The 23,475-nt window shown below is 34.0% G+C and overlaps 1 protein-coding gene across 9 annotated transcripts in view; it reads right to left on the bottom strand.

Moving 5' to 3' along the window:
- Window positions 1-23,475, bottom strand: part of LOC145266513 (liprin-beta-1-like) — an 840,289-nt gene that overhangs the window by 733,106 nt on the left and 83,708 nt on the right. The window lies entirely within an intron of this gene.

Raw genomic sequence — 23,475 nt, 5'->3', positions numbered from 1 at the left:
TTTTGTACCATTTAAAAGAAGAGGGGCAAAATAAACCAGTAATAATTTTTTAAAATGTTCTTTATCGAACGAAAATAATGAAATTGCGAGACGAAAATCGTGTTTACATAATTGGCGCTTTAAAATATAGTAGACATTAGGCTTTAAAATGTAGCAGACATTTTGAACGTGAAAACATACCCGTATTTAATAAATCTAGCAAAAATCACCTAATGGTGAAATTTTCGATACTTATCCATTTTAGAATGAAATTACATATAAAATGTAGTTTTCGTAAAATATACGAGGGGAAGTAAGTTTTTAGTGCGTGTTTCCCCCCCCCCATTTATTTTTTTAATATTAAGTTTTAATATAAACATGGCTCTTGTCAGCTATTTTATCACCAGATTAAAACCAATTTGAAAATATTATTGCACAAATATTAAACATTTTGTAGCCCCCGCCCCTCATATTTTGTTTGTCTCTTTTTACCGAACAAAATATGGAAGCCCGTAGGTAACCAAAAGAACATTCAGTAAAACCGCATTTCATATTTAATATACAAATGTTAATAATATTATTAATCATTAAACTGTGTAAATCTTAAAACCTAACAAAATTATAACAAAGATTAATTATTAATTGCAGTTTGAAGAAGATAAACAAAAGTTTTAAAAAATCATTAAATCACTTCTGCTTTTCCATAATTCATATAGTACACAGGAATCTGACGTCACGGAAATGTGCGGTTCAATCTTCACAATCGTTTGGCAGTCCCTACAGCTAAGTAATTGAAATCAGCTGCGGCATAATTTATCTCCTACAAAATAGTTAACTGCCCTAAAACGCTAGCATATACAGGAATTAAGGGATCATTTTACGTTAAATTTATATGCCTTTTGCAGTGGCTAGAGATTTTTATTCTGTTTCTCACTCCCAAATCAACAGAGATTAGATACTGTAATGATCTGTTCATGTTGATTGCGATGTAATTCTAGTTCTATGCAGTTCTCGGAGGTCCACCCTCCTAGGCTTTGCCTTCTCTCTTTTAGAAGGGGTTAGTTTATTGCTAATCGACCAAGGCGTCCTTACTGGGGAATGCCGACGTTTTTGCAAGTCAGAGTGCCTCCTCCTTCTCAGCAACCCTGACTTCTCAATCTCACTTTCCGACCCTGGAGTCGGAGTTCTTGCAGTGGGAGAGAACTTACTAGAAGAATACCCGTCCTAGGACGGGTAAATTATCCCAACAGAGTTTTATATTTCCCCTGTGAAGATAAAACTCAAAATATAATGATACTAACGTTATGTTTAGGATCTTTATTATAATTTAATATAAATATGATTCTAGAAAATGTCTAAAATTTGAGCCTTCAGCCTAAAGTAGTCATTCTCAACCTTTCTCCTATCATTGACCCATTCGGCTTTATGTATTTCTCCATTTACCTCCTACTCCGATACAAAAAATTCATAGCCATCATAAAGTGACAGAAAAAACTAGAAGGTCGAAAGGACCCTTTTTATTGTGTAGGACTTTAGAGTTTTAAATTCGTATAATAAAAAATAAAGAAAATCAAATCTTTTTTCTAAACAGAAATTTATGAAGTTATTTTCTATTATGTTTCTTAGACATGACACGATTTGAAAAGAAATGATTTTCAAATTATTATTTCAATCATTTATTCCCCAACTATATACTTCTTTTTACCTCCTAGGGGTAAATTTACCTCGGGTTGAGAACCTCTGGCATAAGGGGTTATAAGAAATTAAAATTTAGGGAAGCTTGCTTAATTGGTACCTAATTATTGTGGATCAAATTTAATGCAAATCTCAAATATTTTCATTTTCAAATAAAAGAGGGGTTCCTGTAGCCTAAAAATCATTTAAAATACACACCAAAAGCTCTAAAATCTTGGAAATATTTATTAATTGATGTGTGATATCTATTTATTAATTAGTGAAACTGGCATAGGGCCGACCACTTCCCTAGATGAGTTCATAATTAACGGATACTCTAACTTAACATCTAAATCTGACCCCCAAGATCGCCATGGGCATGGAATATGTGCCTACATTAAAGATGGCTTCCAATGTGGAAGGGATATCTCTAGAGAAGATCCTAATTTACCTTATATATGCTTCTGGGTTGCATTTGCTTACACCACTGCATTTATATTTGCCCTCTATCGGCCCCAAAACAGTGGAGTTACTATCTTTAAGAGCATATCTGAGAAAATAGACCACATCCTGTCTGCACACCCCCTCGGCTAACATCCACATCTGTGGAGGCTTCAACGTCCATAACATGGAATGGTTGACCCACTCAAATAAGACGGACGATGAGGGGAGGTTCTGGCATGATTTTGCCATTGCTTATGACCTCACTCAGATTGTTTGCGAGCCCACCCGTGTGCCCGATACTACCGGTCAATATGCAAGCCTCCTAGACCTTTTTCTTTCAACTTCCCCTATGTTCATGTTCCGTTCTTTCTCCTCTAGGATCCTCCTACCACTCTATCGTATCAGTTAAGATAAAAATGAAATGTAATAAGTCCCCAGACGTACCCCTCCACCGTACTGTATACCGATACTCCATGGCTGACTGGGATAGCTTCCGTACATTTATATCTGATCTACCTCTGCATTCCATGTTTAAAAATGGTGTGTCCTCTATAGTATCAGACCTGACCGAATGGTTAATTGTAGGCATAGATTGATTCATACTATCTAAAAATTCCAACAAAAATCTACCAGCCAGCCATGGTTCTCCCCAGAATGTGCTGCTGCCATCGCGCACAGAAATCACTTTTTTCCATAGCTACCAACGTAATAGATGCATTGAGACTAAAGCTGCTTTCAGGACTGCCAGCAACCACTGTAAAAGAGTAATAAAAAATGCAAGAGAGCTATATGCCCAGTCTGTTAAATCCAAAGTAGCTTATCAGCGGCTTGGTTCCCACCAGTTTTGGCAAATAACAAATAGGATTCTGAACAGAAGTGTGCGTTCTATCCCAACCATTATCAACGGACCAGAGGTCATCTCCTCAGCTTCAGACAAGGCCAAACTATTTGTCAAGAACTTTGCAGCTAATTCTACCCTATGCAATGAAGGCCATCAACTCCCTGTATTCCCTCATATAACACAGAACACGCTAGATATGATACAAATATCTGTGCATAAGGTTGCCAAGCTAATCAAGAACCTTGATTCCAGTAAAGCTACTGGCTCTGACGGCATCCCAATTATAGTGTTAAAAAAGCTTCAACCAGAACTTGCTCCCATACTTACGAAACTGTTTAAACGTTGCCTTAAGGAGAAGTGCTTTCCAACACCCTGGAAAACCTCATCAGTATGCCCTGTATTTAAGAACTCAGGTGATAAGTCATCTCCCTCTCAGTACAGACCAATAAGTCTCTTGTGTGTCATAAGTTGCTGGAATCCATATTAAATAGAGAAATAGTCAACCACCTCAGCAGAAATAACCTTCTTAGTGAAACGCAATATGGTTTCCGTTCTGCAAGATCTACCACAGATGTGCTAACGGTTATATCTCATAGGATTAGTGAATCTCTTGACAAAGGCTTCCTTTCCAGGGCAATTGCTCTTAACATATCAAAGGCCTTCAACAAGATATGGCATAAAGGCCTACTTCACAAGATCTCCAGCTACGGTATAACTAGAAATATTCTCTCTATCATTAAATCATTTCTCTCTGATAAGCTCATAAGAGTAGTGGTTGATGGACAAAAATCAGAGGCCTGCAGTATTAATGCTGGAGTCCCTCAAGGGTCCATCATGGGCCCAATTCTCTTTCTGATCTACATCAATGATCTCCCTAAACACATACTTAATCATTCGTTGACATCTATGCTGATGGCACGACCATCTACAGCAACACATCAAAGGCTGTAAATGACAAAGCTCTCTCTGATTCTCTCTCCTCTGATCTTGAACGAGTGGTTCAGTGGGGGAAGACGTGGCTGGTTACTTTTAATGCATCTAAAACCAAACTCCTTTCTTTGCATCATCAACGCTCTGATCCCCATCTGGCATCAATTGAAATGGATGGCTCTCGTCTAGGAGAAGCCCCATGTTTTGACAAGCTTCTGGGCTTGACCTTCACTCCTGATCTGAAATGGAACACGTACATCAAGTCTGTTGCCAAGGTCGCTGGAAAGATGGTGGGATCCGTCTACCGCTCCAGAAGATATCTCACTACTGATGCAATTCTTTATCTATATAAAAGCCAAGTACGTCCAAGGATGGAATACTGTAGCCATATCTGGTCAGGAGCTGCTAAAAACAGCCCATCCTGCCTTGACAGAGTACAAAATAGACTTCGTGGTTTAGTGGGGGATGCCCTTTTCTCTTCCCTGCAACCTCTCTCCCACAGAAGAGACGTTGCAAGCCTATCTTTGTTTTATCGTTATTTCCATGGCAGGTGCTCGTCTGAACTCCAATCTGTGGTCCCTGCTCGCCAATCTTTTACAAAAAACACCCGTCTAGCTGAATCCACTGTCAAAAACTTTCCCCACTCTTTATCTATGCCTAAATCAAAGCTTCTTTCTTAGAACTGCACGCCTGTGGAACTCTGTTCCGTCTGCCTGCTTCCCTCATGACTACAACTTGGATGTCTTCAAGTCCAACATAAATAAATTCCTGATGAACCACCCCCTTAAGTAGACACTCTAAAATATCCACACTAACGTACTGTACTTACAATAACCCTTATCCATGAGTGGCTTCCGGGCCTTGATAAGTGGTGACCACCTTGTAAAAAAAAAAAAAAAAAAATTGATGTGTGATATCTATTGGCAAAAGTTCCCCAAAATCTTGACTTTTATCCCCTTTATATAAAACAAAATTAAACTAAACACCCATTTTGCACCTAGCCGCTGTGTTCCAAATGTCATAATGATCGGTTAATTAGTTTGGCAATAGATCCTGTACATACAAATATATAAACATACTTAACTGCCTGTTAATTCCGTCTTTTTCTTATTAATTACTAGAGATTGAAACATTGTCATGCCAGTGTAGTGAAGCCTGTGACATATCTGCGTAAATAAATCTAATATATAAAATGCTATATGTCTGTCTGTCTGTCTCCAGATTTTCAAACTCCAAAACTACTAAAGATGCAGAGCAGCACTAAGAGCCTCAAATGATTGGATTTTTTATGGACCATTCTTTTATGGGTCTTCAGGCGGTTGAAATACTTTTTAAGCGATCAAAAATAGGCAAAAATTGAAAAAAAATCGTTAAACATTTTTTACATTCATCTTAGTTTATTTATAATTTTTAATTTTTAATCAGTTCATATGCGTGTCACGTTGGTACAGTGGTAACGTCACCAGCTTTGAATGCTACAGTTTTGATTCTGATTCTAGCTGATGGCACTCAAATATTAGGTTGGTGCAAAAATAATGTTTTTCTTTTCATCAGATATATGATGATTGCAACGTCTTGTCAGACGAGTGCCACTCCCTCAGACATTTAAAATCCATGAGCCCAAATGCCTGAGGGAGTATCTATACAAAGATGATGTTACAGAGTCTGAGCTTTGTACGACAGCTAAGTCTCTCTCTCGGTTCAAAATGTTGACATCCAGCAACAAGCAAGAGCAAGATAGCCAGCAACAAATTAAACTGCAGACCAGCTTAATGCGGGTACTGGTCTCCCGCTTTGTTTTTTAAATCAGAGATTTGCTTCTCCTAGAAAGGTTGCCTTCACCACGGCTTACGGGAGCCCTCTCCACCCCAATGCACATATACACACACACACACAAATATACACGGTGCTAGTTGGCTGTTGACCCAGAAAAAGAGTTCATTCGCCCTTTGAAAGGTCTTGTTTTTAATCCTTCAGGGAGACTAGCCACCCTCCTCACCAAACAAGTCTGGTGGGGGAACCAGTTTAGTCGCCGGTGACCCGACCATGAGGCAGGTAGTACTGGGTTACATGGTACCAGTAGCATATGACATGACCTGACATATATATATATATATATATATATACACACACACACACACATAAAAACGACATTATTTTTGCGCCAACCTAATGCTTTATTTTTACTTTTAAAATCATGACTTTAGAATAATATATACGAAATCTGGACAAATTAAAAATATATTTAAGTATATTTTATGCCCGGGCAAAATCCACCCTCAGTTGTTGTTGTAGTTGTTGTTGGTGGTGGTGATGATGATAATGATGATGATGAATATATAATCATTCACTATAATAATTTTATATATATAATAAAATAGGTGCATTTTCCTCTGCCAAAAGTTTGCAACTGCAAACGGCACAAATAGATTCAATGTAGCCAAACTAATAGCCATTATATGTTGTGGCCTTTTAGCAATTTATAGTTCATTTTCTTTTGTTCTCGAACGATACAATATTTATTCCTAGGAGCATAATATTCCAAATTACGACATGTTTAATGGTGGGAGCACTAATGTTACTCACTAACCATTTCTGAGACAATTCCTTTAAAGAAACAGCATCATTCGACCATATTTTTTTTTTTACAAGGAATTGCAGCAGAAACATGCATGCACATATGTAGCCAATAATGTTTGTACAAATAAACTTACTACGAGTATGTTCTGCTTGTCATTGAGCACTTTTTCCAAAGTTTTGGTGGATTTACATCTACGAGACTACAGCGATACAATCATTATTTATTTATTAATATAAAAAAAATTGTTTTACACAGAAAATCCTCAATAGCTGGTTTCTTCTGTGGAAAGCAACCATTTATCAAGTCGCCTGATGAGGACTTCTGGTTTTAACTGACCATTTATCTGAAACATTGGCATGTCCAGTGTCACCACCATGTAAATTTGTTTATATTAATTAAAATATATCTTGCTTTTCCTTTATTGAGCACTCTTAAATAACCTTGTTAAATTCATTACCTATTATTCTTAAATACATTTAAACATGGTATATATATATATATATATATATATATATATATATATACACACAAATACGTAACCGGTTTCGCTATACTGGCATGAAATGTGTCAATCTTTATAGTTATTAATAAGAAAAAGGAGGAATTAGCAAGGAGTTCATTCCTTCCTTCTATTTCTTTCAATATAAACACCCAAACGAAAAGACAGACTTTTTTGTACGACAAAATATAAGTTATGAATAACTACAGACTGAAACATTATCATGCTAGTGTAGAGAAGCCTGTTAGATGTCTGTATGAATAAATATAGCTCTATTTCCTATTGGACATTATTTTATAAACTTGGAAATTCTCTGAATTTTTATTCTACATTCTTAAACTGTCTTATTATATATATATATATATATATATATATATATATATATATATATATACATATATATATATATATATATACATACATATATATATATATATATATACATACATATATATATATATATATATATATATATATATATATATATACATATATATATACATATATATATATATATATATATAGTAAAAAATAATTAAAAAGAATTAAAAAATTATATATATATATATATATATTTATTTAATTTTTTAATTCTTTTTAATTATTTTTAAAACAGCAATCTGCATACATGCATGTTTCATAGCTCTCAGCGTAGCTTGACTGTGTCTAGGAATCGAACTCCGGACCATATCTACGATTCTTAGACATAGTCAAGCTACGCTGAAGAGAGAAACATGCATGTATGTATATTAGTTTTAAAAATAATTAAAAAATAAATAAAAGTATTATATACGTCCAAATAAGATATGCGCGATTTTCTAAGTGAAACAAGTTTTGAGGCGAAGCCGCTGTTTAATCGTATTTATCGTTAAAACAAAAAAATCAACAAAAAATCTCTCTCTCTCCACACACACACACACACACACACACACACACACACACACACACACGGTTTACTTTCATCACTGAAATTACTGTGATGAAGCAGAAGCATTACTGTGTATTAGTCCATGCCGCGTGAGTTAGATTAATCTATATTAATAAACTTAGGAGAAAACTTCACGTTTATGCGTGTGTGTTTTTCGTGTCGACGTTACTTCCACAATTACGCATTGAATTATTATTTGGATTCTTCGGACTACTGTTCTCATCTTGAGTGTTATTTTCATAATGTTTTGGTCGATGTACGCGTAACCTCCGATCTTCTTCAGATGTATCTTGTTGAACTCGATAATTTTTCCGTTGAACTTCGGAATCTGCACGGAATTTCGAATGAAACCCTTTATTTAATAATAATAAAAAAAACAACAATAATAAAAAAAAAACAAAGACACTTATTACCTAAATCATGTTTTAGTAAAAAACATGATTAATAAATAAAACGAAAATGGTAATATTCACTCATTGTAATTTTAAATTTATAAAACTTACGGTCTATCTGTCTGCATTTTTTTTTTTTTCAAACTGCATTTCATCTTAGATGTAAAGTCTCAGAGTGGCGTAAGATGGGTGAAATGATTGCTTTTTTTGTGGACCGTTTATTTCATGGGAAAGAGTCAACATTGAAGGAAATTGGAACTTGGAAGGCATAAGTTGACTGAAAGTTCTCTTGTACATATGCGCAAATATATATACATTTGTATGTCAATCTTAGTTCATTTGTAGCTATTTCTTATCCAAATGGTAACGACTAAAGCTGGGGCATTATATGTTTGGTTTTCAGTTTCGATTCTAGCTGATGGCATCAAAATCATATATTTGTTTTTACTTTTGAAATCACTATTATATATTGGGTACAATATAGTAATCAATAGAGAATTCGTTGTATAATAATAAATACGAAACTGGCATAAATTACCATATTCACGCATATTTTACAACTGTGTTGTTATTTATTTGCTTCCCCACTGAGCAAATTAGGCACAAGGCCGTTTTTTAATGTGGTTGGTTGGTTGGTTGGTTGTTTTACGGCATATCAACCCCTTTCAGGTTATTTAATGCCGAATCCCGTGATTTGGAAGAAAATTTTTTTACTAGAATATATATATATTTTTAAGTTGGTTTCTATTTAACCCGTAGTTGGGACCCTGACAGGTACTACCACTCTGGGTCAGGGTGGACCTGGGAGCAATGGCAATTACGGGTTGGCTCCACACTCCCCAGAGGCCGCAAACTGAGGCCTCACCATCGGATATAGTTTAAGGTCATATTCAGGACCGTTTTTTAATGTGGCGAGAAAGGGGAGGAGAAAGGGGGACCAGCTCCTCCGAACGAGGTGGGGAGGCTGGATAGTGACAATTGATATGAAGGGTTTTTCCTACTTTGACCAAAACTGATGGCTACAAAAGCAATGGTCTGATATGGTCTTTAGTTCAGCATCTGCGGAATAGATACTACACTTTGATCTTTGATCTCGTGCCCAGAAACCGTATTAAGTTCCGAGCATTACAATCCAAGGGAAATAATTTTGTCTAGAACACTAGAGTTATCTTTATTTTAAAATCACACACATCACATACACAAGTTCTTAGATTAATAATACACACACACACACACACACACACACACACACACACACACACACACACACACACACACACACACACACACACACACTTTCCTAAATTAGAATCAGCGACGGCAGACTAAAAAGCCCAACAAGGATATTATGATGGACAGAAAAGGGAGATAACTCCAATTTTTTTTTTCACAAACCTGATAAGAATCAATTTTATGTTTCAGTTTTCATTAAAACTTAATAAATAAACGACTAAAAAACAAAACAAAACAAAAAATAAAAACAACATTTTAAAACGTTTGTTTACTATAATTTGTCAAACGGATTTAATTTTACTTTTTAATTCTTATTCAACAATATAAAATAAAAAAGTGGTAATTAACGAAAAGAGACATTAACAACGGAACAATGATTATTCACAATTTAAAAAACATAACCCTTTTTGGCAAACTTTAACAGAATATCAATTACCGGACGACAACTACAAAAATATTACATGACAAAACTTTTACTGTACAAATTCGCGAAAATATTAAATTGTCTTTTTGGCAAGATTTGAGGTTTGGTGAAGAAAAAAAAGTTATCTCCCTTACATATCCATCCGCACCCATTTCTGACCATCAATTTTCAATAAAAATATAATAGTGAAATGTTTGTAATGATAATATTTATTCGTTATAAAATTAATAAAATGATTATAATAAACTAGCAGGGGCACCTGGTGTTTCCCGGTCGTAAAATATGTTTAAATATGATATTTTAATTTACGAAGATTTCGTATTTGTTATTAGTCAGTTATTTCATATTATATTATACCCAATATAAAGTCCTGATTTTAACAGGAAAAAAAGAAGAAAATGATTTGAGTGCCATGAGCTGAAATTGAAAGCGAAACCAAAGCATAACAAAAGTTTCATGATTGAAACTATGTCGACAAGTTGAACAAAGACTGAAATTCATTTGTAATCAAGATTGTGGAAAAGAGTGTGAATTTCATTAAATACAAGTTGGTTTCCATAGCAACAATGTTTTTGATAGACAAGATGCAAGCAAGGGCGGATGTTCACAGAGTTTTATTTCTATCTCTACCATTATATAAAAGAAACTGTGTGTGTGAGTTTTGTTCCCTAGGGACTCGAAAATTCGCCGATTTTCATGAAGTACTTTATGTACCTGGCAGTGTTCTTAGATTGGTTTTGTATTAGAATGTCCGATAATAATCGATAATCAAAATAATCCAATGAAGGAAGGAACAGGCGATTTCGACCAAAGTTAACACCTTATACAGCCTAACATCATAATTACATTTGAGAAGCTTTATTTAAACACAAGCCAAAAGGCTTGACATATGAAATCAACAGTAAGTTCTTTAATATGACAGGGACGCATTCAAAATAAATGTTTCTGTTCAAAGTACAACTGCCCCATAATTCAAGCCATTATCACTGCACAAGCAATAAGGCCAGCCATACAAAATCAACCGTAGATTCTTTAATATGACAGGGACGCATTAGAAATAAATGTTTCTGTTTAGAGCACAATTGAGGTATGATACTTGGCTTTTGCATTTTAAACTTTAATTAATTTTATAATAATTATTTTATAAAATAAATGGTAGGTTCTCTTCAGTGCAATGTAGAATGCAATGTATTGTGGAATAAGTCACTGTGAGGAAGTATGTGAAGCTTCCTTGCGCACTTCGATGGGTCCCCAACTAGAGCATGCAATTAATCGATTTAATTGAAATATGGGTGATTTCACCGATTTTGATGACATTTAAAATATTCATTGCTCATCATTTAATCCTGGGCAACACCGAGTTACCCTGCCAGTGAATTTCTGGTCGGGAGCGTTGTCTTGTTCTTTAATCTTCTTTTAAATTAAACACTTTTACCAGAATAGGTCGTTGCTGCATGAACCTGACTAAAAAGGAAATCCCTAGCAAGATATATTGATGTACGTATTATTTAGTAACGTTAATGAGAATGATTATTTATGATATTTGTTTCTAGTGTGTTTCTCTCATCGTGCAAAAAAACAATAAATAAAAAAAAAAGGAAGAAAAATATTTATTCCAGGTTTTTGATGTACAATTTTTTGTTTGTGCATCAGTTGGTTGGTTGTTTTGTTTTACGGCATATCAACCCTTTTCAGGTTATTTAATGCCGAATCTGGTGATTTTGAAGAACGATTTTTTAATATAGTATATTTGTTTTTTAAGTCGTATTCTATTTAACCCATAGTTGGGACCCTAACAGGTGCTACCACTCCGGGTCAGAGTGGACCTGGGAGGAATGGCAATTAAAGGGTGGCTCCACACACCCTAAGGCCTGCAAGCTAGGGCCTCACCATCGGATATAGTTTAAGGTCATATCCAGGACCTTGTGCATCTGTGCTTTTTGCGTGCGTGTGTGTGTTTTTTAAAGTATGCTTCTATGTATCTGTGTTTGTGCGTGTGTGTGTTTTTTGTGTGTGCATGTGTGTGTGTTATTCCCATGGGTGTGTTTTTTTGTTTGTGTTTGCGTGTGTGCATGTGGCATATGTGTGAGTGTGCGTGTGTTTGTGTCTCTGAGATATAAATCAATCTAATACTTGCGTGGCCAGGCAGATACAGCTAGTATATATATAATATGCATATATAATATATATGCATATATAATATATATGCATATATAATATATATGCATACATAATATATATATGCATATATATGTGCATATATAACATATGTGCATCTATAATATAACATTATATATGCATATATATGTACATATATAATATATGTGCATATATATGTGCATATATAATATATATATGCATATATAATATATATGTACATATATAATATATATGTACATATATAATATATATGTACATATATAATATATATGTACATATATAATATATATGTACATATATAATATATATGTACATATATAATATATGTGCACATAGAAGATATATATACATATATAATATATATATGCATATATTATATATAGATATGCATATATTATATAGATATGCATATATTATATATATATGCATATATTATATATATATCATATATATGCATATATAATATAAATGTATATATATTATGTATGCATATATACATGTATGCATATTATATATGCATATATAATATATATATTATATGTGCATATATATATATATGAGGGTCGTTACACAAGTAAAGTCTCCTATTTTTGCTCAAAAAGTTGAAGAGCTATGAAGACAAGAATAGCACCATTAAAATGAGTGACCTTTTGTCTTCTAGAATTTCTTTTTCTGCATAATCCCCACCATTCCAGTTCACTTTTGTCAGGAATTTGATGATGCATTTCTGCTTCTGACGCACATTCAGGACATGGGTTGATTTCTTAAAGTCTCACACCCTCAATATCTGCAACAAAGAGATGAAACTTTCAGGTGTAAGTAATAATGCATAAGTTCAATCATTATAACAATGGGATTTGCAATCTCCTCTGAACCATTCGGGCGAAATAAAAAATAGGAAGCATTGCTCTTTAAATAGTGTAGTGCAGAAGAAAATGCAATAGCACCGCTTGGCCTAATCGTCCTTTTCGTATAAATGCATCATCATAATTGGATAATGAATTTTAATAGTAGCACGCTATGCAACATCTTTATAATGGGATTTTGAGGTTGCAGGGAAGAGAAAAAGATGTCTCCTACGAGGCTACGAAGTCTATTTTGAACTCTATCAAGGCAGGACAAGTCCTTTCTAGCAGCTCCTGCCCAGATGTGACAACACTTTTCCTCCTTGAACGTACCTGGCTCTTATATAAATAGAGAATTGCATCAGCAGTGAGATACCTACTGGATCGATAGAAGGATCTTGGCAACAGATTTGATGTACGTGTTCCATTTAAGATCAGGGGTAAAGGTCAAGCCCAGAAGCATGTCAAAAGTTGAGGCCTCCTCAAGACGAGAGCCATTCATTTCAACTGATGCCAGATGGGGATCAGAACGTTGATGATGTAAAGAGAGAAGCTTGGTTTTAGATGCATTAAAGGTAACCAGCCACTCTTTTCCCCATTGTATCATGTGCTCAAGATCAGAGGAGAGAGAATCGGAGAGAACTTGGTCGTTTACTGTCTTAGATGTGCTGCCATATATGGTAGTGTGGTAGTGTCATCAGCCTAAATGTCTACAAATGATGTAAGGATGTGATGTGGGAGATCATTAATGTAGATCAGGAAAAGAGTTGGGTCAGGGTGGACTCCTGAAGGACTCCAGCATTAATACTGTGAGCTTCTACTACTCTTATGAACCTGTCAGAAAGAAATAATTTAATAATTGAGAAGACATTTCCAGCTATACCATAGTTAGAGATCTTGTGATCAAGTAAAAGACAGGTGTTAGTATAAGTTTCCCACTGTCAATATCTACAACAGAAAGATGAAACTTTCAGGTCATGAATGCATAAATTCATGCAATCTGCTCCATATGTGGGGAATAGAAAATAGGAGACATTATTTTTGGAACGCCCCTTGTATAAGAAAGTGTATATTTACGGAGTGTATATTTACGGAGTTATTTATTTAATTAAATTGGCAGTACATCTTTACAAACCCTTAACATTCATGAAAACCATGAATTGGAACAAATATATTGAGGATACTACCTAGGCTGCTGTAAGGAAGCTGGGCTTTTTACTATCGCACGAGAAAGAGAGTATCCTATATTTTTACATAGCCACAATTCGCCCGTGTGTAGTGTATAGTTACCACCATTCGTCTCTCTTATTAAACAGGGTCCAAAGAAATCTGATAGGTCCCACACAATCAAGCTCCAACCTCTGTCCCATCACTGCAATGTCGCTTCTCTGTGCCTGTTTTACAATGTATTTTAATGGAATGTACCGATGCAACGAACGTACTCCTGACTAATCCGACAATCAGCAAAATCTCACCCATTCACTGTTGAGGTCCCTAGATGGCGAAAAACATTCTACTCTAACGGTTTCTTTCCTCCCTGTTTCCTGTTTCTCTGATTGTACTAACTTGCAGAATTTTAAATGTAATGTGAACAGACATCTATTCTCAACTCGTCATGGAACAACCTGACATGAAAATACTTCCCCCTACAAATAAACTCTACCCAAATATTTAAGATAACACAGTATTCAAATCCTTAATGAGCAATGGTGCCCTTTCTCGAATTTATTTTTTCAGCAGAAAAAATACGTTAAATTAAATTAAATTAAATTACTTATAAATAAACTAACAGGATGTGCCCGGCCTTGCTGACTTGTAAAATACGCTTAAATATATTTTAATTCACGCAGATTTCGTATTCATTATGACGGGGCCAATTCTCTATTGAATATTATATTATACTTAATATATAGTACTGATTTCAAAAGTTTAAAGAAAGAATGACTTGCCATTAGTTAGAATCAAAACCATAACATTTAGTGTTCCAGCTGCGTCTCCTACAAATGTAGCTATCGGAGATAGATGATAGATTTCATATCAAACGATTTAAAGAAATTAATTGAATTTGAACATGTGCAGAAAGAAGTAAAATTATGTCAGCAAGTTGAAATGTACATTTTGCATTTCAACTTGCCGATATATGTTTGTATGCATTATTCATCCATCCAAACAAAGATTTCACTCGTTATAAACCATCCTTGGTGAATGATTACTATTTCCTGCTAATTTCAGTGTTATATGACCAGTAGTTTGAGAGTTTATCGGTTAAATATTTACATACAGACAGACACATACACACATGCATCTACTGTTTTTTTTTATATAGATAGCACTCGCCAACATATTTTTTTGGTGCCCAAGGTTTCTAATCTGATTTAGACTAATTTAATTCCAAAAATCATTCATTGTTTCTCACTATGTGAATTTGTATTTGCTATTTTATACCTTTTTTACCTTGAAATTAGATGTTCTGTCTCCCATATTTTGAACCCATTATCTCCCTTTAAGTTTCTCTTAACTATAAAGTTACTTTCTTCCTAATTTCTTTCAGCTTGGTATTCACTAGCAACACTGCATGCCCTTTTCTTCTTTATCCGCTTCCATTCTCGGCATTAACAGTGTGTTTAACTCGTTTCTTCTTCTGAACAATGTGTTTGTTTATTTTTCATGCAACGTGACATTTCATGTTTCATTTCTTTACAAACTTATTCAGTCTTTCGCTTTCTTTAACTCCTTCATTTTCCTGTTTTTTACTTTCTCATACTTGTCATTTTTTTCTCTTTAAGTTTTTACTTTTTCTCTTTAAATAAATATAACTGTAGATTATGTACTTAAGAGTCATGATTTTTTAGAATAGTTTATCTGACTGAAGCATAGGAGAATGCGAGGACAGTACATTAGGTGTGTTTCTATATACATTATAGCTTCATAATTATAATTGTAGATTGTTATTGTGATGCATGTTAATTGATTATGACATCAATTTTGCTATACAATCAGTTGTTGGTAAGAAGTGGATACTGAGTAGTAAATAGGCCTATCGATTATGGTATGTTTTTGTTGACTTCTGGGTCAAAGTAAGGATCCATCAATTGGGTGCAAATATGAGCATCAAGTTACATTTTTTGCACAGCCATCTTGACTGTTTCTAGAAAATGTAGGTGATGTGAGCGACGAGCAAGAGAAGAATTCCATCAAGACACCAATGAGTTCGAAGTTTACTATCAAGCTCGTTGGGATGCCACCATGCTTGAAGACTACTGTCGGATTATCAAGCACAATAATGCTGGAACCCGGCCCCCCCATTCTAGAAAACCAGTAAAACGTCAATTTATGGATGCTGATATATATATTTAGCATTTTTTTATAACTTAAAGTTGCAATTATGAATATTTTGGTGTGATTTCATGAATATGTGTCTTTATTATTTTTTTCGATTTGCCTGTTTTTATTGTAGCTATCAACTTCCTACAGAGGTGGGGGACAGAAAAAGTAGACCGGATAGAAAAAGTGACAGCATTTCTGGAATCAGCACCCTCAAATTAGGTAAAAACAGTTGAAACATCTTAGGCACAATGACAAATTTTTTTTGCTGGCCAGTGTAATATATAAAAAACTATAAGAAAATTCATAAATATATTTATGATCTATATAAATATAATTTGTAGAGCATCAATAAAATAAGTAAATGACAATATAAGAATATGTTCTGATGTATATAAATGTGTTCAGTTATTCAATAAGTAGGATACATCAATTAGGGATGTAGGATAAGAAAAGCTTTATACCATGGTATTTCGAAGCTTCATACTTCTCATCAGAAGAGGAGAGAAGATTCTAGCTAACGTAATATGCGATGTTTAGCGAAAGTTACATTAGGAGCGAAATAATTGTGCATATATATATACATACACACATATATATATATATACACGCATAGATACATATATATACACATATATATATACACATATGCATACACATATATACACATATATATATACACGCATAGATACATATATATACACATATATATACACATATGCATACATATATATACACATATATACACACACACACACACACATATATATAAATACATTTATGATGATTGTTACTTCTTGTCATCTCTTCTTGAAGTGTTTTTGCGTCCGTGTGCACGTAGATGACTCTTCAATCCAACTTTAGACCTACATGAAAGTTCACAAATGTGGCATAAAAACTTTCCTTCTTGTAAAGGTGATCGTAGGATAATATTGTGAATCCTCGAATGCCGTGTCAGGCCACTTTTAGATTTGCAGATTAGACCACAAATATGACAACTTAGTGTTGCCAGGTGTGCGTAGAAGCCTCCTAATAAGACTGTCGTTTCCGTCTTTGATTGTGTGATTCAATATGATTAACAAAACCAACTTTTGACAGAAATTATCTGCCACATACAGTGCCCTTTAGTGCCTGTTACAATTTCTCTGACTTTATATTTTCATCCTGCTTTTTTAAAACGCGTTTTAAGACAGCAAGCTGTACATGCTGCTCTTCAAAAATCTTACAACTTTCTCTGATGGTTTTCCTCCACAGTGATTGATCTTCCGCTTAAGCTTGCCAGTTATGTACATCCATCTCAAATATTTTCAAGTTGTTTTCCAGAGAATCCTTATACCGTTTCCTTGGTTTGTGCTGTGGTCTTTTACCCTTACCTATCTCACCATAAAACAGTTGTTTAGGAAGTCTTTTATCCTCCATCCTAACCAAGTGTCCAGTCCAGCGCATCTGATTTTGAATGATTTCCATTTCAATACTATTGCTATTTGATCGCTCAAGAACCACAGTGTCAGACATTAGAGACCTCCAGTTAATATTAAGTATTCTCTGAATACAACTTTGGTGAAACCTTTCCAATAACTTGAGATGCCTTCTATATGTCGTCCAGATCTCTGACTCATATAGCAATGTAGTGATAACGCATGCTTCGTAAACACTTAGATTTGTTAAGGGTGGAGAGGGATCCCGTAAGCCGTGGTGAATGCAACCTCTCTAGGAGAAGGAAAACCCTGCAGCTGAAACAGTTAATACACATGTATATATACACATAAATACATACACGTTTATATATATATATATATATATACACACTAGCAAAAGTACCCGTCGTTGACTGGGTTCAAAAACAGTCTACAGAAAATGGGCTCTGATTTATGAAAGTATGATAGGTTACGAAAAGGAAGGTTGTAAAGAGATAGCTTCGAATTTGGGGGTATCAAAACCAAAGCAAAATATGATGAAAGTAAAAATAAAATAGATAAACCCCATAATTTATTATACCATACCTGTTCACACTGAAATACTTATCACAATATTCTATGGATCTATATTAAAAAACCTTGTTAAATTTTGTGACATATTTCCATTCTATGGAGGTCAGGCGTGAACGAACACCCCATAATTTTATTATACCATATTTCTTCAAACTGAAACATAATTATCAAAGTATACTTACGCTGATAGATATGAAAAGTTTTTATTAAAGTTTGTGCCTATTTCCATTCTATGAAGGCCAAGCGCGAACGCAGACCCCACAATTTTATTATACCATCCCTATTTAAGTTAAAACATATTTATCAAAGTATTCTTATATACATCTATATCAAAAACACTTGTAAACTTTTTTTTTTAATGTTTAAATTTTTTATTTCCATACTTTGTGGACCAGGCGCAAACGGAGACCCCACAATTTTAATGAACTACCGTTCTGCCAGATCAAACATACCCATTAAAAAAAAAACCTTGTTAAAGTTTGTGACATATTTCCATTCTATGGGGGTCAGGTGTGAACGAACACCCCATAATTTTATTATACCATATTTCTTCAAACTGAAACATAATTATCAAAGTATACTTACGCAGATAGATATGAAAAGTCTTTATTAAAGTTTGTGCCTATTTCCATTCTATGGAGGCCAAACGTTTTTTTTTTTAATTTTTTAATTTTTTATTTCCATACTTTGTGGACCAGGCGCGAACGCAGATCCCACAATTTTAATGAACCACCGTTCTGCCAGATCAAACATACCCATTCCTGTCTCTCGATACATCTATCATTATATGTAATCAGTTTTTTAAAATAGTCAACCATATAGGAGCTTATTCGTGACCAGACACACACAAAGACATTCAACTTTATCTTATATATATATATATATATATATATATATATATATAATATTATTTTTTATTATAATTATATATATATATATATATATATAATTATTTTTTACTATAATTATATATATATATATATATATATATAATTATTTTTTACTATAATTATATATATATATATATATATATATATATATAATTATTTTTTACTATAATTATATATATATATATATATAATTATTTTTTACTATAATTATATATATATATATATATAATTATTTTTTACTATAATTATATATATATATATATATAATTATTTTTTACTATAATTATATATATATATATATATATAATTATTTTTTACTATAATTATATATATATATATATATATAATTATTTTTTACTATAATTATATATATATATATATATATATATATATATATATATATATGCGCCTTACTTTACTCCCACAGCGAAGCAAGTACGTGAACAAACAAAAATAAACAAGCTTGTAAAAAAGGGGGGGGACGCATGGAACAGTAGGAAAAATACAAAATCTTGGCCAGACTCCTTTCTAAGCATAAAAATGCTTATGACGTAAGTTAAATATATAAACGGCAGATGTATTAAATTGCTAGTAGAATTAGGTTAACGTATTGCCGTACAACTACTTTGAAACCCGCTTTTTTTTCATTAAAATGTTTACTTGAAAATCATCTACAAGCTGACGTCCCTGGAAACAAGAATTCAGGACTATATTGAAGATGTTAACTCCCAAATGAGGCAGCCACTATTTCTCGATATTTTTTGTCGGTTTTTCGTAGCAGTCACAAGTCAAAATTGTCTACTAGCCACCTCCATTTCGATGTGCAAACTCGCCAAATCTTTTATGCAAAATCGATAATGCCATCATTCTGTGTATAAATTTAACAGATGGCCAAAAGCGCCAAATATGAATCCTAGAATGACGCCATTTTGCTGTTGCTTTGTCAGATTTTGACATCTACACAAATATATTAAAAAATACAATAAAAAACAAATATGTTTATATATTTACTTGTTCGCTGCGCTAATATTTTTCTTATACAATGAATATGTGAATTCAAACGACTAACGTGTTAACAAGTTTTACGTTATGCTACTTATAAATAATTAATACGTTTTGTTTCTATATTTTCAGGGTTAAAAAGCCGTTAAAAACAGAAGGCACTAATGTCAAATAAACCATATTTTTTTATAATAATATTACTCAAACTCGCAGCCCCCCCCCAACCCTTTAAAATAATTCAGGTACAAAAATCAATAGAAAAAAATGCTCTACATCAAATTTTGAGTAATTAAGATATTAAAAAAAAAAAGATCGGTGTGTATGCACGAACATCAATAATTATTATGTAGTTAGTAAAATCTTAAACTATTGCACATATTTTTATGAATTATGGAATATATATTTTAAAGAACATGGTGAGTAACGTGGGCAGATAACTATTCATTTTATTTTTTTGTAAACTTTACTATTAAGGGATGCCACTTAAACCGTACCGTATTCCCCAAAGGTAAAAAAGAAAAAAACAATATTAAACTTAAAAACGAATGCTATTTTGATTGCTTGTACCTCCTTGAGACAAGTATTCTACTAGTATTAGACTAAAAACGAGTGGAGTCAGGGTGGGGTTGTAGGGCTGCGTTCTGGAACAATTACAATGGTAAATGATACAGTAAAGAATTTGTATTTCGAATTTTTTTGCAAGTACCGTTTTTATTAATTGCAAGATGGAAATAGAATAAGAGTATATATATATATATATATATATATATATATATATATATATATATATATATATAGAGAGAGAGAGAGAGAGAGAAATTACATACATGCACACATATACACAGACAGCAAAAAGAAAGTCTGCACTTGTAATTTTTTCAAAAACTGCAAATTTAAACTAAATTTAATGTAACTGTTTAAACAAACTATACCTCATTTGATTGGCCTTTTATTCTCCTATAATTTTACCTATTCATATTTGACTTTTAATTGAAATATTCTAGTGTTCCCGTCAATTAAAAAAATAACTTCAAATTGAGGAGGCAACGAGAAAGTCTGCACAATGGAAAATTGTTATTTAAATGTAACTTTAGGACATTAATGCAACACAAATACAACAGGAACACAATTAACTAGTTAATATTTAGTAGTATAGCCCTTCTGCAGTTTGACAGCCTGCAATCTTTTGGGAATTCCTTGAATTAGACTGCAGCAATACTCCGGGGAAAGGGCATCCAACTGTAATTTTTGTCCAAGGTTTTTCCAAATTTGCAATTTTATCATTGCGTAGCTGTTGCTTGATGTAATGCCATACGTTTTAGATAGGATTGAGGTCTGGAGATTGTGCAGGCCAATCCAAACACGGAATATCATGCTCTTCCAGAAACCTCTTGACATTGCCAGCTGTGTGAATGGGAGCATTATCCTGCATTAAGATGGGATTATCATCCAAATTTCGACCAAAGTAGGGTAGAAAATGCTCAGTCAACATATTAATGTACTTGGTCGACTTAATTCGATCTTGCAAGCGAACTATAGGCCCTGGACCATTGGTACTAATAATGCTTCACATCAAAACTGAACCTCCACCACCTTGCAGTGTTGAAACTGAGTACCTAGGATTAATTCTTCGTCTTTCCAAGATCTCCAACTACAGTATAGCTGGAAATGTTTTCTCAATTATTAAACCATTTCTCTCTGATAGGTTCATAAGTGTAGTGGTTGATGAGCAGAAATCAGAAGCTGACAGTATTAATGATAGGGGCCCATCCTGAGCCCAACTTTCTTCCTGATCTACACCAATGATCTTCCAAAGCACATCCTAAGATCATTCGTAGACATTTATGCTGATGACACTAACATCTATGGCAACACATCAAAGGCCCTAAATGATTCTCTGATTCTCTTTCCTCTGATCTGGAGCACATGCTGCAATGGGGAAAGGGGTGGCTGGTTATTTTAAATGCATCTAAAACCAAGCTTCTATCTTTATATCATCGATGCTCTGATCCCCTATCTGGCATTAATTGAAATGAATGGCTCTCGTCTTGGGGAGGCTCCATGTTTTGACAAGCTTTTGGGCTTAACCTTTACTCCTGATCTGAGATTGAACACGTGCATCAAATCTGTTGCCAAAGCTGCTGGAAAAATGGTGGGGTCCTTCTAGCACTCTAGTAAATATCTCACTGCTGATGCAATTCTCTACCTATGTAAGAGCCAGGTACATCTAGAGATGAAGTACTGTTGCCACATCTGGGCAGGAGCTGCTAGAAAACATTTACTCTGCTTCGACAAAGTTCAAAATAGACTTTGTAACCTAGTGGGGGTGCCCTTTTCTCTTCCCTTGAACCTCTTTCCCACAAAAGAGACATTGCGAGCCTGTCTCTGCTTATCACAATTTTCATGGCAGGTGCTCATCTGAGCTCCAATCTATGGTCTCCCCTAGCAAAATACTTACTCTGCTTCGACAAAGTTCAAAATAGACTTTGTAACCTAGTGGGGGTGCCCTTTTCTCTTCCCTTGAACCTCTTTCCCACAAAAGAGACATTGTGAGCCTGTCTCTGCTTATCACAATTTTCATGGCAGGTGCTCATCTGAGCTCCAATCTATGGTCTCCCCTCGCCAAACTTTCATGAAAAACACTCGTCTAGCTGAAACCACTATCAATAATTTCCCCCACTCCTTATCTGTGCCTAAAGCTAAACATAGATTCCATGAACAACGCTTCTTTCTTAGAACTGCACGCCTGTGGAACTCTCTTCCATTTGCCTGCTTTCTAGCTGACTATAATTTGGTCATATTCAAGTTAAACGTAAACAAATTCTTAATGAACCATCCCCTTAAGTAATCCAATTTAACAAATTTTCACTACTAACGATTACTACGATATTGTCAATGTGACTTCTGTATACTCATTAACAATTATCCTCGAGTGACATTTGGGCTTTGATAAGTGGTGACTCCTATGTAAAAAAAGGGCTGTAGTGCCATGGGTTGCTTCTTATTGATTTATGCCCATTATTTGGGGGGGGGGGTAAGATTTTAATTCCGGATTATCCCAGACTAATCCAATTGCCAAATTCCATTTGATTCAGGAACTAGATAACTTTTAGATTACAATCCGATTGTTATCCAATGCAATCCACAGTGATCCCTACTCAAATACAGAACTTTCATTGATCCTGTGTGACGTCACAACCAAAATGGAAACAGCTGTCCAGACAGGATTTGCAGTGATCCGATGGACCGAAATATCTTGATGAAGTAGAAGCATTACAGTACAATACAAAATATGATATATCTTAAAAAATAAAAGCAAAATATGATATATCTTAAAA

This window comes from Euprymna scolopes, chromosome 41, assembly GCF_053919585.1.
Source record: "Euprymna scolopes isolate OS-2025 chromosome 41, ASM5391958v1, whole genome shotgun sequence".
Classification (NCBI taxonomy): Eukaryota; Metazoa; Mollusca; class Cephalopoda; order Sepiida; family Sepiolidae; genus Euprymna; species Euprymna scolopes.
This window is presented reverse-complemented; position numbering and strand designations above follow the sequence as displayed.